Source organism: Alligator sinensis, unplaced genomic scaffold, assembly GCF_000455745.1.
Source record: "Alligator sinensis unplaced genomic scaffold, ASM45574v1 scaffold395_1, whole genome shotgun sequence".
NCBI lineage: Eukaryota > Metazoa > Chordata > Crocodylia > Alligatoridae > Alligator > Alligator sinensis.
Window position 1 is genome coordinate 1,175,184 of NW_005842232.1, and position 11,474 is coordinate 1,186,657.

The 11,474-nt window shown below is 46.3% G+C and overlaps 1 long non-coding RNA gene across 2 annotated transcripts; it reads left to right on the top strand.

Moving 5' to 3' along the window:
• Positions 1-271: 271 nt before the first annotated feature.
• On the top strand, positions 272-3,620 carry LOC102387452. Of its 2 annotated transcripts, none has more exons than XR_324278.1 (3): positions 272-331; positions 2,718-2,808; positions 2,895-3,620. It is a non-coding gene; the product is annotated as an uncharacterized LOC102387452 (long non-coding RNA). The 2 variants fall into 2 exon arrangements; XR_324279.1 differs by having other exon boundaries at positions 274-347.
• The last annotated feature ends 7,854 nt before the right edge of the window (positions 3,621-11,474 follow it).

Consider the following 11,474-nt stretch of genomic DNA (forward strand, 5'->3'; position numbering starts at 1 on the left):
TGTTTTGTTTGTGGTGGGGGGGGGGGGGGGAACCAATAACTTCATGGGGCTGTGTAGTGTGTTGTCTGTTTGTTGCAGAGCACCGAGGTGCTCTGCTTCTAAAGAGGAGAAACTGCTAGAGAAAAATCCCTAGCAGGGAATAAGGAGCCCACCTGTGGGTTGCCAAGGCAACTGGAGGCAGCAAATGACCCACACCTGCCAGCGGTCAGCTGGCTGTAAGGGGCAAGGCCTGGCTCTTATAAAGCCCAGGAGCTGAGGCTAGGGCAGTCCCGTGCCAGTCAACAGAGGAGAAAGGCCTGGAGCAATGATGTGAGGAAAAGCCTGACTGCAGGTACAGCTCAAGCCGGGTAAAGGATGGCAGCTCTAGGATCTCTGAGCCATGTGATTTAGCCGGGCAGCTTTAAGTTATGTTGTAGCCTAGGGGCTTGTGTGTTGCTTTGTTGTTGTATCACTGGTGGTTTGGGTGAAGCTATAAGGGGTTGGAGGAGGCCTTATAGGGGACCCACAGTAGTGTGGGGACCCCAGTGCCAGTAAGGGTGCGGCATATGGGGTGCATAGACCCCAGCCCTAGGAGGGGCACTATTGAGAAGCCCTAGTGTGGGCGTGGTGAGCCCCAGAGAAGGGGGCAGCAGTGCAGAGAAGGCCCCAGAGAGAGGGCAACAGTACAGAGAAGGCCCCAGAGAGGGCAAGTGTATATATGACAGACAAATGTCTATTCCAACTGTGAGGCTTGGGGCGTGGTATAAGGGGTTGCTGGAGCCACGCATAGCCCATAAGGCTAGGGTGCCCAGGAATTACCCATCATACAGTGGGACCCATGAGGGGCCCAGGAGTCCACAGGGACAGAAGTCACAACGAACCGTGTCCAAGAAGACGTAAGGCAGCCTCCCAAACTTATTTGAACAACAAAGACATGGCGGGCGAGAATTAGAGGGTGCCCTTGGGCCGACTTGGCACGGAGAGAAGGGGCCTTAAGGAGATCACAGCCCTCCTGTAGGACCCCACCGTGACACTGTCTAATAAACCTGTAATTTTGAAACCCCAAGTTGGGTTTCTGTCTGTTTCCTGACTGTTTCCTCCTTGCCACCACTTATCTCCCCCGCCAATATCTCAGCTGTCTGCCTCAGTTTCCAGCCCCAATCTGCCTTAAGTAACCTCAAGCCTCAGTTCTTCAGCCAGCTTTTCTCTCTAGTCCACCAGTTCTAATCCTGGTTCTGGCAACTTTCACTCCCTACACTTCAACTCTCTTTCTCTTACCTTAACCTTCCCCCAAGTATCCCAGGTACCCCAAGCACACACATACATACCGTGCCATCCAAGTTAGGAACTTATCTATCTGTAGGTGGGTTGTATATGTGAGAGCTGGTGAGTGTGTGTGTGTGTGTGTGTGTAAATATATGGAATTGTGTGTATGATATATGAATTAGTAATCTGTGTATGTGTACTGAGTGTGTGGGTATGGACAATTGATTTTTGGGGTGTATAGTATATGTACTTGAATTGGTGCTAGGTATGCATGTGCCTAGGCTGGTTTGGATGTGTATGTGCCTGAGCTGGTAGTGTGCATGTGTATGCATCTAACGGATTTGTGTATTTTGTATATGTGCAATTGTGCCACACCCTTCTGTCTAACAGCGCAATATTGGGATCCTGAGAGCTGGCCTGACCCCACAGGGCAACATACCCACCTCCCTTTCTGGGCTTCCTCCTTGGCCCCTGCCTCCTGGGGCTCTTCCAGTTTCCCCCACTCCTAGCACTCCCCCCTGCCTCCAGTCTGCCCCCAGGACAGACAGTGTAGGCAGCCACAAGTAAGCAGGGGGCATGGTGACAGTAAGCAGGGATCTGGGGTGCTGGGGGAGGGGGCAGTGGGCCCAATCTGGGACAGCAGGGAAAGGGGGCACATGGGGTGTTTGGATTAAGGTGTAGCCTAGAATGGCTGCACCTTAGGGCAACAGGAGCTGGGTAGCACAGAACAGAGATCATCCTGCCCTGGAGTGGTGTATATTTGAGCTGCATAATAACTGTTTAAAACCAGTTTCAGGTGTTAATGTGCAGACAATCCAGGGGTTAAGAGCTCCAGGAGCAATCTGGAATTATCATGCAACAAGGCCTTTACTAAACATCTCTCTTTTTCATGCCTTCTTTCATTCGTTGCACAGTCAGTACTGTAGCTACACTCCTGTTGATACCTGGACAGATTAAAGCTAGCCCAAGTATATCTTTACCTGTCTCAATCATCTCCAATTTTTCCTAGGGGGCTTGCACACATGAGTGGGTTTGTTTCAATTAATCTGGTTTTCATGTCATTCTATCTCCCTCAATGTGATATGATGTTTCCTGTAACTCTTTTTATGCGTGACATGCCCAAAAATTCATAATTGCAAACATACACTAGAGTGTGCCTCATAACAATTCTACGCCCTTGACCTCGTAGTACTAAATTATAGCAGGGGGTATTGGTGTGTAATAGCTAAAGTTGTCTACTTTTAATATATTTTACTAAATTGTAAATTTAATACACTCTTTTTTTTTTTTTATCTCTCTCATAAATTGATATGCTTATTGTAAGCAATATATTCTGTCTTCTGACTTGCAGTTAGTCATTATTTCTTATATTTTTAAAGGTTGTAATTACTTTAATCATTATCCTTCTTGAAGTATCATTTGTATTCCAATAAAGTTTATTTTACTGTTCAAATCTTCTGTGTGGTTCACAGCTGTCTGGACCCCGCAGCATCAGGACAAGGATCCAGAGGCAGGACTGAAGACATTGGTAAACTTGCTGTTGCTGGTGTGCTTGGGGGCAAGGTAATGGGGGAAACCATTAAAGTATTGGTTAAGGTACATTTGAATGTGTAAGGGTAATGTCTCTGTCTGTCTCATTGCCCTCCCAGCTGTTCCTCACTTGACAACAGCAGATGCATCCACCCAGTCCCCAGCACAAGGCCATGGGTCTCCCTTGTGAAATCTGCTGTACTGGGAGGTGAGGAAAGAGTTTGGTGTTAAGGAGTGACCCCTCTGATCATCTTTCTTTCACTGCAGCATGCACCTCAGTTGTTCAAGAAAGTTCCCACGGCTCTTTGGAAGAGACAGTTTGAAACATTTTTGGGAGGAGAGATGCAAATGAAGTGACATAATCTTTCATGTTATTTATTGCTTTACAGTTTGGGGATATGGGACTAGGTATTCAGAAGTTTTCAAGTTATTCACTTTTTACCATTTTTGTGCTTTTGTTACTCATTTATATTTGCAGTAAAGTTTTAGTCTTATAAGTCTCTGTGTATTTTCAATCAATGTACTGATTGCTGTACTCATTTTCAACACTTTTCCAGATCAGCCACAATGAGTTCTACAGTTTGACACAAACTTCCCTTGTGCAGGTCACCCTAAGGCCTTGGCTAGAACCCAAGATCAAAATCCCACTCCAAGTTTTGCAAGCTCTCCCAACCACCAACCCCTTTTTACAGGTCATGCCTTCAGTATTAAAATTAAATGTGCACTGAACACAATACTTGTATCCCTGATCCGTGAATTCAAGCTACTTTCTGGAGTTCTTTTCAATGTTAACATCTCCACCAGAACACAAAAGGAAATTCTCATGCCCTAGATCGACCCAGACTGACCCCATGACCCAAGGTGAACTGCTCTGTCTGGTGTCAAAAACTTGCAACAGTGACAGGACTGACTACTGGGGTCAGGTAGGAATTCCAGGCTTTGCTCCACAGCTACGCTTTGCAGAGCTAGTATCAGAGCCCTACCCAGCTCCTGGGGTTCCCCCTCTTGCTGTGGAATGCCCTCACCTTTGGGGACATTCAACAGTCAAGTTTTGGGTATGTACCCTGACTTCTGATGGGTCTGCCTACGGGGTCACCTGGCAATCCCAGGCTTTGTCCTACAGTTACACTGCCTGCCACTTTGCACAGCCAGCATCAGAGCCCTGCCCCACTCTTGGGGTTCCCCCCTCTTGCTGTGGTATGCCCTTACCTACATAACTTTCAGGGCACTCAACAGTCAAGTTTCAGGTGTGCATTCTGAATTCTGGTGGGTCTAGTTACTGGGGTCACCTGACAATCCCAGGCTTTGCTCCATGGCTAGACTACCTGCCACTTTGCCCAGCCAGCATCAGAGCCTCACCATGTGGAAACAGGTCCTGCAAGGGCTCTAGGGGGGTGGACTGATTGATGACCAAGCAGCAATGGCTTTCAATGAAGCTCCACACAGATGTCGGGTTTTCCCAGCAGTGAGCCTTTATCACCAAACATTTTGGACAATTAGGCTGACAACTGGTGTCAGACTACAGTTATCGATAACACTGCCTTGAGTCACAAAGGACCACACTAGCATGACTGTCTGTTTAAAGCACAGATCACACCTGTATAGGCATGCATCACTTTAAAAAGTACAGAGGTTTTGGCATGGAGGACACATATGCTGAGATCAGGTTGTAAATCATCGGGCACTGCAACCTGTCTCTCTGAGCATGCTTCTCACCCACCAAACTGAGTCAATGGAGAGGCAAAAGAAAAAACAATATTCACCCAGCTTGGAGGAGCACTTTTTGGTGTAGGTGAAGGGGAGGGGGGAAGTGAGGGATGATAGGTCTTTATCAGTTAGTAGAAGTATATAGTGAATGCATGTATCTTACATGGGTAAGCTAAATGAAAACTAACAATGTGAAGTGGGTGTTTGGGGGTGGGGCGGAGAGGGATTGCTTTCTCATCAGTTATCAGCCTCAGTTATCAGCTGTGATTAGCGTTACTTCTTTCATGTTTCATCCCAGGGAAGACGCTGATCGAGCTTATGTCACAGGGTGTGTGTGTGTTTGGTGGGGGCTTTGCATTGATCTGAGGTTGGGAACAGCTGCGGCCCCTGTTATGAAGCATCTTGTCTGTGCAATGTTGCAAACCAGCACAAAACCCCTCTGTTCATACTCAACATCTGGACATGGGGGTGAGGCAGAAGGGTCTTGGGGTACTGCTGTATCAGGGATGCCTTGCAATACCCATAGCTTCACTAGATCAGGCACACACCAAGGACTGGATCCATATCTATATTTGGCTTCAAAGGACACTCAGTGGTATCATTTGTGATTGTGTCTCATTCACTGACCAAATGCCATTACAAGTGACTGAAAGTCACCTGATATCTTTTCACAGGACAACAACCACAACTGAGGTTCAAAGACATAAAGTGTCATTCAACACCCAGACATTATAAAATTATATGACTACAGATCAGAATGCTACCCTAGCCCTACCAAAATGCACATCAACTCTTATCTAAACAAGGACTGCACCCTTGAAGTTAGAAATCCATGAAAGACAAACTTTACTAACATGAAACAGTAATATAAACTGAGAACAGAACAGGAATACAACTAAGTATGAGTCAATATTCTTAATGGTATTAGGCTATTTTTAAGCAATTACTACAATATAAAATAGATTAACCAAATTTGTGCAATAAAAAATGAATCTAAGAACTTGATTAAAGAACTTTTAGAAACAGCAAGGCAGTCTCTAATCAGAGCTTGATTGAGAGCTCACCACTGTGAGTGGTTGAATACAGGAGATCCGTGGCAGTGGACTGGCATGAGAAGGTGCAACAGGGCCAGATGTCCTAGTTCCAATGACCAGCAGCACCAGGACAGTGAGCAGTACACCTGAGAGCCCCTGGCAGTCATCATTATTTTCTGTATGTTTCCTTGTGGCTGTGTGGCTGCTTTCACAAATGATCCCCATAACACTGCCCATAAACTGTTGAACCTGTCTGACCAGTTCTTTGATCCAGTATGCACATTCGTTAAGGCTTCTCACCAGCCTGTCTGTTCCCATATCAGATTCCTGGCTTATCCACCTAATAGTTCTCGGTCAGGGGTTGTAATCAGAACAGGAAAGGAACAAAAGAAAAAAAATTTAACACAAATCTGATTAACAGACAAATTTAAGTATGGTTTGCACTGCACAAATGACACACTGTGCAAATGCTGCAGTCTATAAACCAAGAAGTTTTACAAAAAACACACGAGACTTTGTGCCTGGTGAGGGTGGGGGAGTGGTCCATTATTATCTGTAAAGAAGTTGGCTACATAGGCATAACTTGGGGAAGTTAAAAAAAACAAACCCCTGCCCCAAAAGCTCACAGCCAACTATAATCAGCTTTCAAAGTAGCTGACAGTTTACTGAACACTGGCCAGGGCTTTTGCATACCTTGTGTGGAGGTGGAGGTCCCTGGTCTCTCCTTCTGCTGTTCAGAACTGGCGTGTGACATGCCCCCATCCCGCCTGCTGTCATCTGAACTGGAGTCACTGACAGGAGCATGAGTGGCAGGTGTGGTGGGAGAGCTGGCTGCAGTCAAACTGGCCGCAGGAGAGGACACCCTGGTGGTCTCAGTGAGTTGCATTTCACATCGATCCAGTACCTCCATAAGTGGCTTTAGAGATTGGTAATGAAGCACATGATGATTGGGGGTGTCCAGGCACTGTGCCTTGGCAACATCCTTACAGAACTTTGCCTGCAGCATCTTTGCCTTGTCCTGGCACTGTTCCATGCTCCTGTTGTGACCACACTCTGATACTCTACATGCAACATCAATGTAAATGTGCCAGTTGGCCCTCAGGCTGATCATGAACTGTCGATGACCTCTGAGCACCCCAAAGCATGAATGAGGACCTTCACTTCAGGAAAGGTCCATGCCCTACGTGGTGATGTCTACTAAGTTCTTTCACGCTCCTCAGACATGTTGGGTTGTTTCAATGGGTATGCCCCAAAGTGTGCTGTGGTCACAATTTATAGATCTTGAGGTGACCTCTTATTCAACCCCCTATCCCTTCCTTGTAGTGTAAAGGACCAGACATGGGGGATAGGGGAGTAACAATTTTGGATGCCTGGCAAGGATAGATGAGGAAACAGTGAGAGGGACGGCAAGGTTCAGCAGGGTCAAGGGGAGCTGTTAAAGTGTGCCTTGCCTGGCTTCACCTGTACACTTTGAGGGGCTCTGGGTACCTGAAAGTGGGGTACTGAGTGTGAATGTGAGTAAACCCCATTTGTCAATGAGGGGGGACCTGCATGGAAAGAAAGGGTACTGGGCTGCTGTATGGTTCGGCATGTACAGGAGCCTTATAGGCTTGCTTCACCTCCAGGCAGCTGCACACTTTGGGAGACCCTGCAGACCTGAAGGTCGAGTACCAAGTGGGAATGTGTACCAATGAGCACACCCCATTGTTGAGTGATGGGGGGACCAGATTGCAAACACAGGTGCTGGTTGGCACACTTTGGGGCACACATGGGACCCAAAAGTTGGGGACCATTTCCCATTCTGTAATGCTGAGTGAGCACACCCCATTTCTCAGCAATGGGGGGGGGGGCATTAAGACATCAGTAACCAGCGTGTACCCACTGGATCTTCAGGTTGGGATTCAGGGGAATAATTGTGTTGCTGAGTGTCCATCCTTTTTTTAATTCTAAGGGATATGATGGTAAAAAGAAGGTAGTGGGAGGGAGACATCTCCATGTCTCCCCCCCAAGCTGTGCAGTGCTAGGAGAGCAGACATGGTGCAGAAGTGTTGCAAATTTTGGTACCACAACCAGGTGTTCACAGGGGGCATTTTAGGGGCAGGGTGTTTGCTCCCCCACCCCCGCAGTCCCTTCACCAACAGCAGCATGGACATGAGTACAAGCCAGAGGCAGAAGCTGAGCTGTTGTTAAGTTTTCTGTTGCAGGGGCCTTGGGGATATGGTAATAGGGGAGACAGTGAAAGAATTGCTTAGTGTAGGTGTAGATAATTCAGGCTAAATGCTCTCTCTCGCTGATAATTACCCAGCTGTGCATCGCTTGACCACAGATGCATCCATACAGACCACTTCTGTAAGGGGAGGGGAGTAAAGAGTTTGGGAGTATGGGACAAAGTCCTCTTTCTTTCACTGCATCACATGAGGTGCTTGTCAACCAGGGCCCCCTGCTGTTGTTGTTTTCAAGACATAAGAGAAGATGACACTAAGGGGACATTTGTAATAGTGGGGTGGGCAGGGGAATGGGTATTTTTCTTATGTTATTTATTTATAAAGGAAGTAAAGTTTTATTCTTGTAAGTTTCTGTGTTTTCAATCAATGCTTTGGTTTGTGGGGGGTGGGGAGGGCGTTTTCAGCCATGAGGGGTGTCCCATGGCATCCAAAACCACAGGGGGATGGGAAGTGACACACACATTAGCCACTGGAGCATGAATTTAGTGTTTGGGTGAGAAGCCATGAAGGCATGCTTTGCCCAGGGGCAAATTGAGAGTTTGGGGTACACATGACACCCAAAAGTTGGGGAGCATTTCTGACTGTATACAGCTGAGTGCACCCCATTTTTCAGCAATGAGGGACCTGCTTGCCAACACAGAGACCTGAAAGTTGGGGACAGTTTCTGATTGTGTTACGCTGAGCAAACCCCACTTTTCAGTGCTGAGGGAGATGCTTGCAAAAACATATGTCTGTTACAGATCAGGAAACAGGGAGAGGGAGACCTGGATCTGGCACTGTCAGGAGCCTCATTTAAGACAGGGGTCAGCAGCGTTAAATTGGATGCCAGCAGTACACAGGACACACCAAAGTCAGGGAGCATATTTGAAACTGTTTCTTTGAGAGACGCAGATAGTATTACCTCAGAGGAGTCTACATTAAAAATTGCAGGGCTTGTGCTCCAGGGTGCCTGGCATAGTTCAGACTCCCTGATCTTTGACACACCAACACACATTGTAGCTGTCAGTAGAGTAAGTTTCAAGACAGCCAGTAGCAACAGGTTTCATTAAAAAAAATCCAAACTTTTCATTTAGTTAATTAACTTATTAAGGTAGAAGGATTGATATATCAGCAGAAAATTGATCTGTGTTGGGTTCTCTAGCTACACCTGCTGTGATAAAGCATTCATTACACAAGAAACTTTCCAACCAAACTGCAAATTACATGAAATTACCAGTGAGTTACAGTGGCACCTGGTGGCCAAGGGCCATCAGAACACGTAAAGTGGCGAGTTGACCTGTACATGACATGTATATGTGATAGATTTGCCACGATAAAACTAAAATACTTAGGAGGTGGTCTAAGTTGCCACCCTCAAAGACATTTTGACATGAAAAAACATTGGCATATGTACATGGTGACACCATTATGCTAGACAAATGGCAATTTTCCTCACTCTCTGTCATGTATACATGGTCAAATCATCACATGTACAAGCCCCCCCTAGACATACTTTTAGGTGGATTATAATGCAACCATTACTACTACCTAATAATCATAATATTTGGGTACTAAGGAAAGGCAAGATTCTGTCATAGTTCCAATCATTTCCTTCAAGCCACTTACAAGAGAGTTTTGCTGAAAATGTAAAAATCATCCAACATCAACTTTTAGACCTGTTCTCCAGTATTTCCTTTCTAGTGTTTTAGAAAGGTAAAAGTAATGAGGGGACCTTAAATAATTCCAACTGCATGTAGCTTACTTACACAGGATGAAGTGATATTTTTTCTTTTGATTTATAGGATTACACTGAGGAGCCGTTAAATAGCTTTTATGGAGCAAATCTGAAATTGTATGTTACCAAATGGAGAAAAGTGAAAGGGATATTTCATTCAAATGCAATTATTAAGGTATCAGAGTCATTAAAAATATGCTGCAATCTGTGCACTCTATCACCTAATCACAGGAAGAAGGAAACAAAAATTCTATTAAAACAGGTGTAGGGTTCAGATTTATGGAAATTGCAGCAGATAGCATAAATTTAAATTATATATTAAAAGGATGTTTATAGCATGTGTGTGTGTGAGTGTATGTGTACATACACACATATACACTCACTATTAAGAGGATGCTTGTAGCATGAGTGAACACACACACACACACACACATATATACACTCATGCTATAAGCATCCTTTTAATATATCATTTCAATTTATGCTATCTGATGCAATTTTCATAAATCTGAACTCTAGACTTGTTTTAATAGAATTTGTTTCCTCTTTCCTCTGATTAGGTGATAGAGTGCACAGATTGAAGCATCTTTTAAATGACTTCGATACTTTAATAATTGCATTTGAATGAAATATCCCTTTCACTTTCCTCCATTTGGTAGTATGCAATTTCAGAGTTGCTCCATAAAAGGTAGAATTGTTTCTCTGCTCACCCCTTAGTATGTCCAATAAAGCTGCACTGCTCCCCAGGCACCTGTAGTGTGTGGCTTTGTTCCTAGGGGATTCAAACCAACAACAAATCAGAGAAGGGGGAGAAATAGGGAGCGGCAGGGCTAAAAGCAAGCTGAGCTGTGCAATGGTGCAGAAGACAGAGGTAGGAGGGAGTTGCAAAGTGGTGTGGGGTGAGGAGGATTAGGGCATTTGGGGTCTGATAGGTCTGAGGGGCAGATAGGTGTGCGGTTGAGAGGGATGGTGAGGTCTGTGGGGGTGAAATAAAATCTAATGAGGGTTGGGAACAAGAAGGATTGTGGGTTAGGGGTCCATATGATGTAAGGGACTGCAGTGAGGTTTGAATGCTCAGAGTACAGCAGACTTCAGTAGGGTATGAGGGTGGATAGTGAGTTGTCAGTGAGTTGTCAGGGGGCCAAAGCATGATGCAGACAAGTCTATTGAGGATACAATGGATTGGGGGTCGGGGGAGGTTAAGCCCTGGTAGGGCATGAGGCAGATGGTAGAGTCTGATGGATCTGAGGCATGATAGGGTGGGACTGAGCATAGGAATATGTGACATAACAGGAGACAGAGTACAGCTAGGGGGCAAATGAAGTGACAGGAACAATGAATAAAGGGCAGTAAGGGGCATTTTGGGGCCATGGTGGAATGTTTGGGAGGGTAGGTCATGCAGGGGTGCAGGGAGCAATTCTGTCCATGGGGGGCGGGGAGGTAACAGCAGAACCCCTTTGGTACCAGGTGCCTGCCTCACCTTGGAGGTGGTAGTCAGTAGGCCTATGCAAAGCAGCTAGCGTTCACTTTGGATTTGGATTCAGCCAATTCAGGGGACAGTGATTTGGGACAGTGATTCGAATCACTGTCCCGAATTGATTCAGCCAAACGTCCGAATCCCCCGCCTGTTCTCCCAGCCCCACCAGTGGATGCCCCACCCAGCCCCAGCTTCTGGCTCTTTGAAAAAAAAAGCCCAGCACTCACTGGCTGCTGCCAGGTGTGGGGGTGATCCCTGCTGCCTCCCACTGCCTCATGTTGTGTGAAGGGGTCTGTCATGAGCCCCCATCCCCCGCCTGGCCCTAGCACCCAGCTCTTAAAAAAAAAAAAAGCCCTGACTCACTGGCTGCTGCCAGGTCAGGGGTGATCCGGACTGGGGAGCTCTATCACAAGCCCCCAGAAGCCCCAATGGCCATTGCAGCAGCCGGTGAGTCTGGGTCTTTTTTTTTTTAAAGCCAGGAGCTGGGGCTGGGCGGGACAGCCATAGGGAGGGCTGGGAAAGAGGGCAGTGGTTGGGGGGCT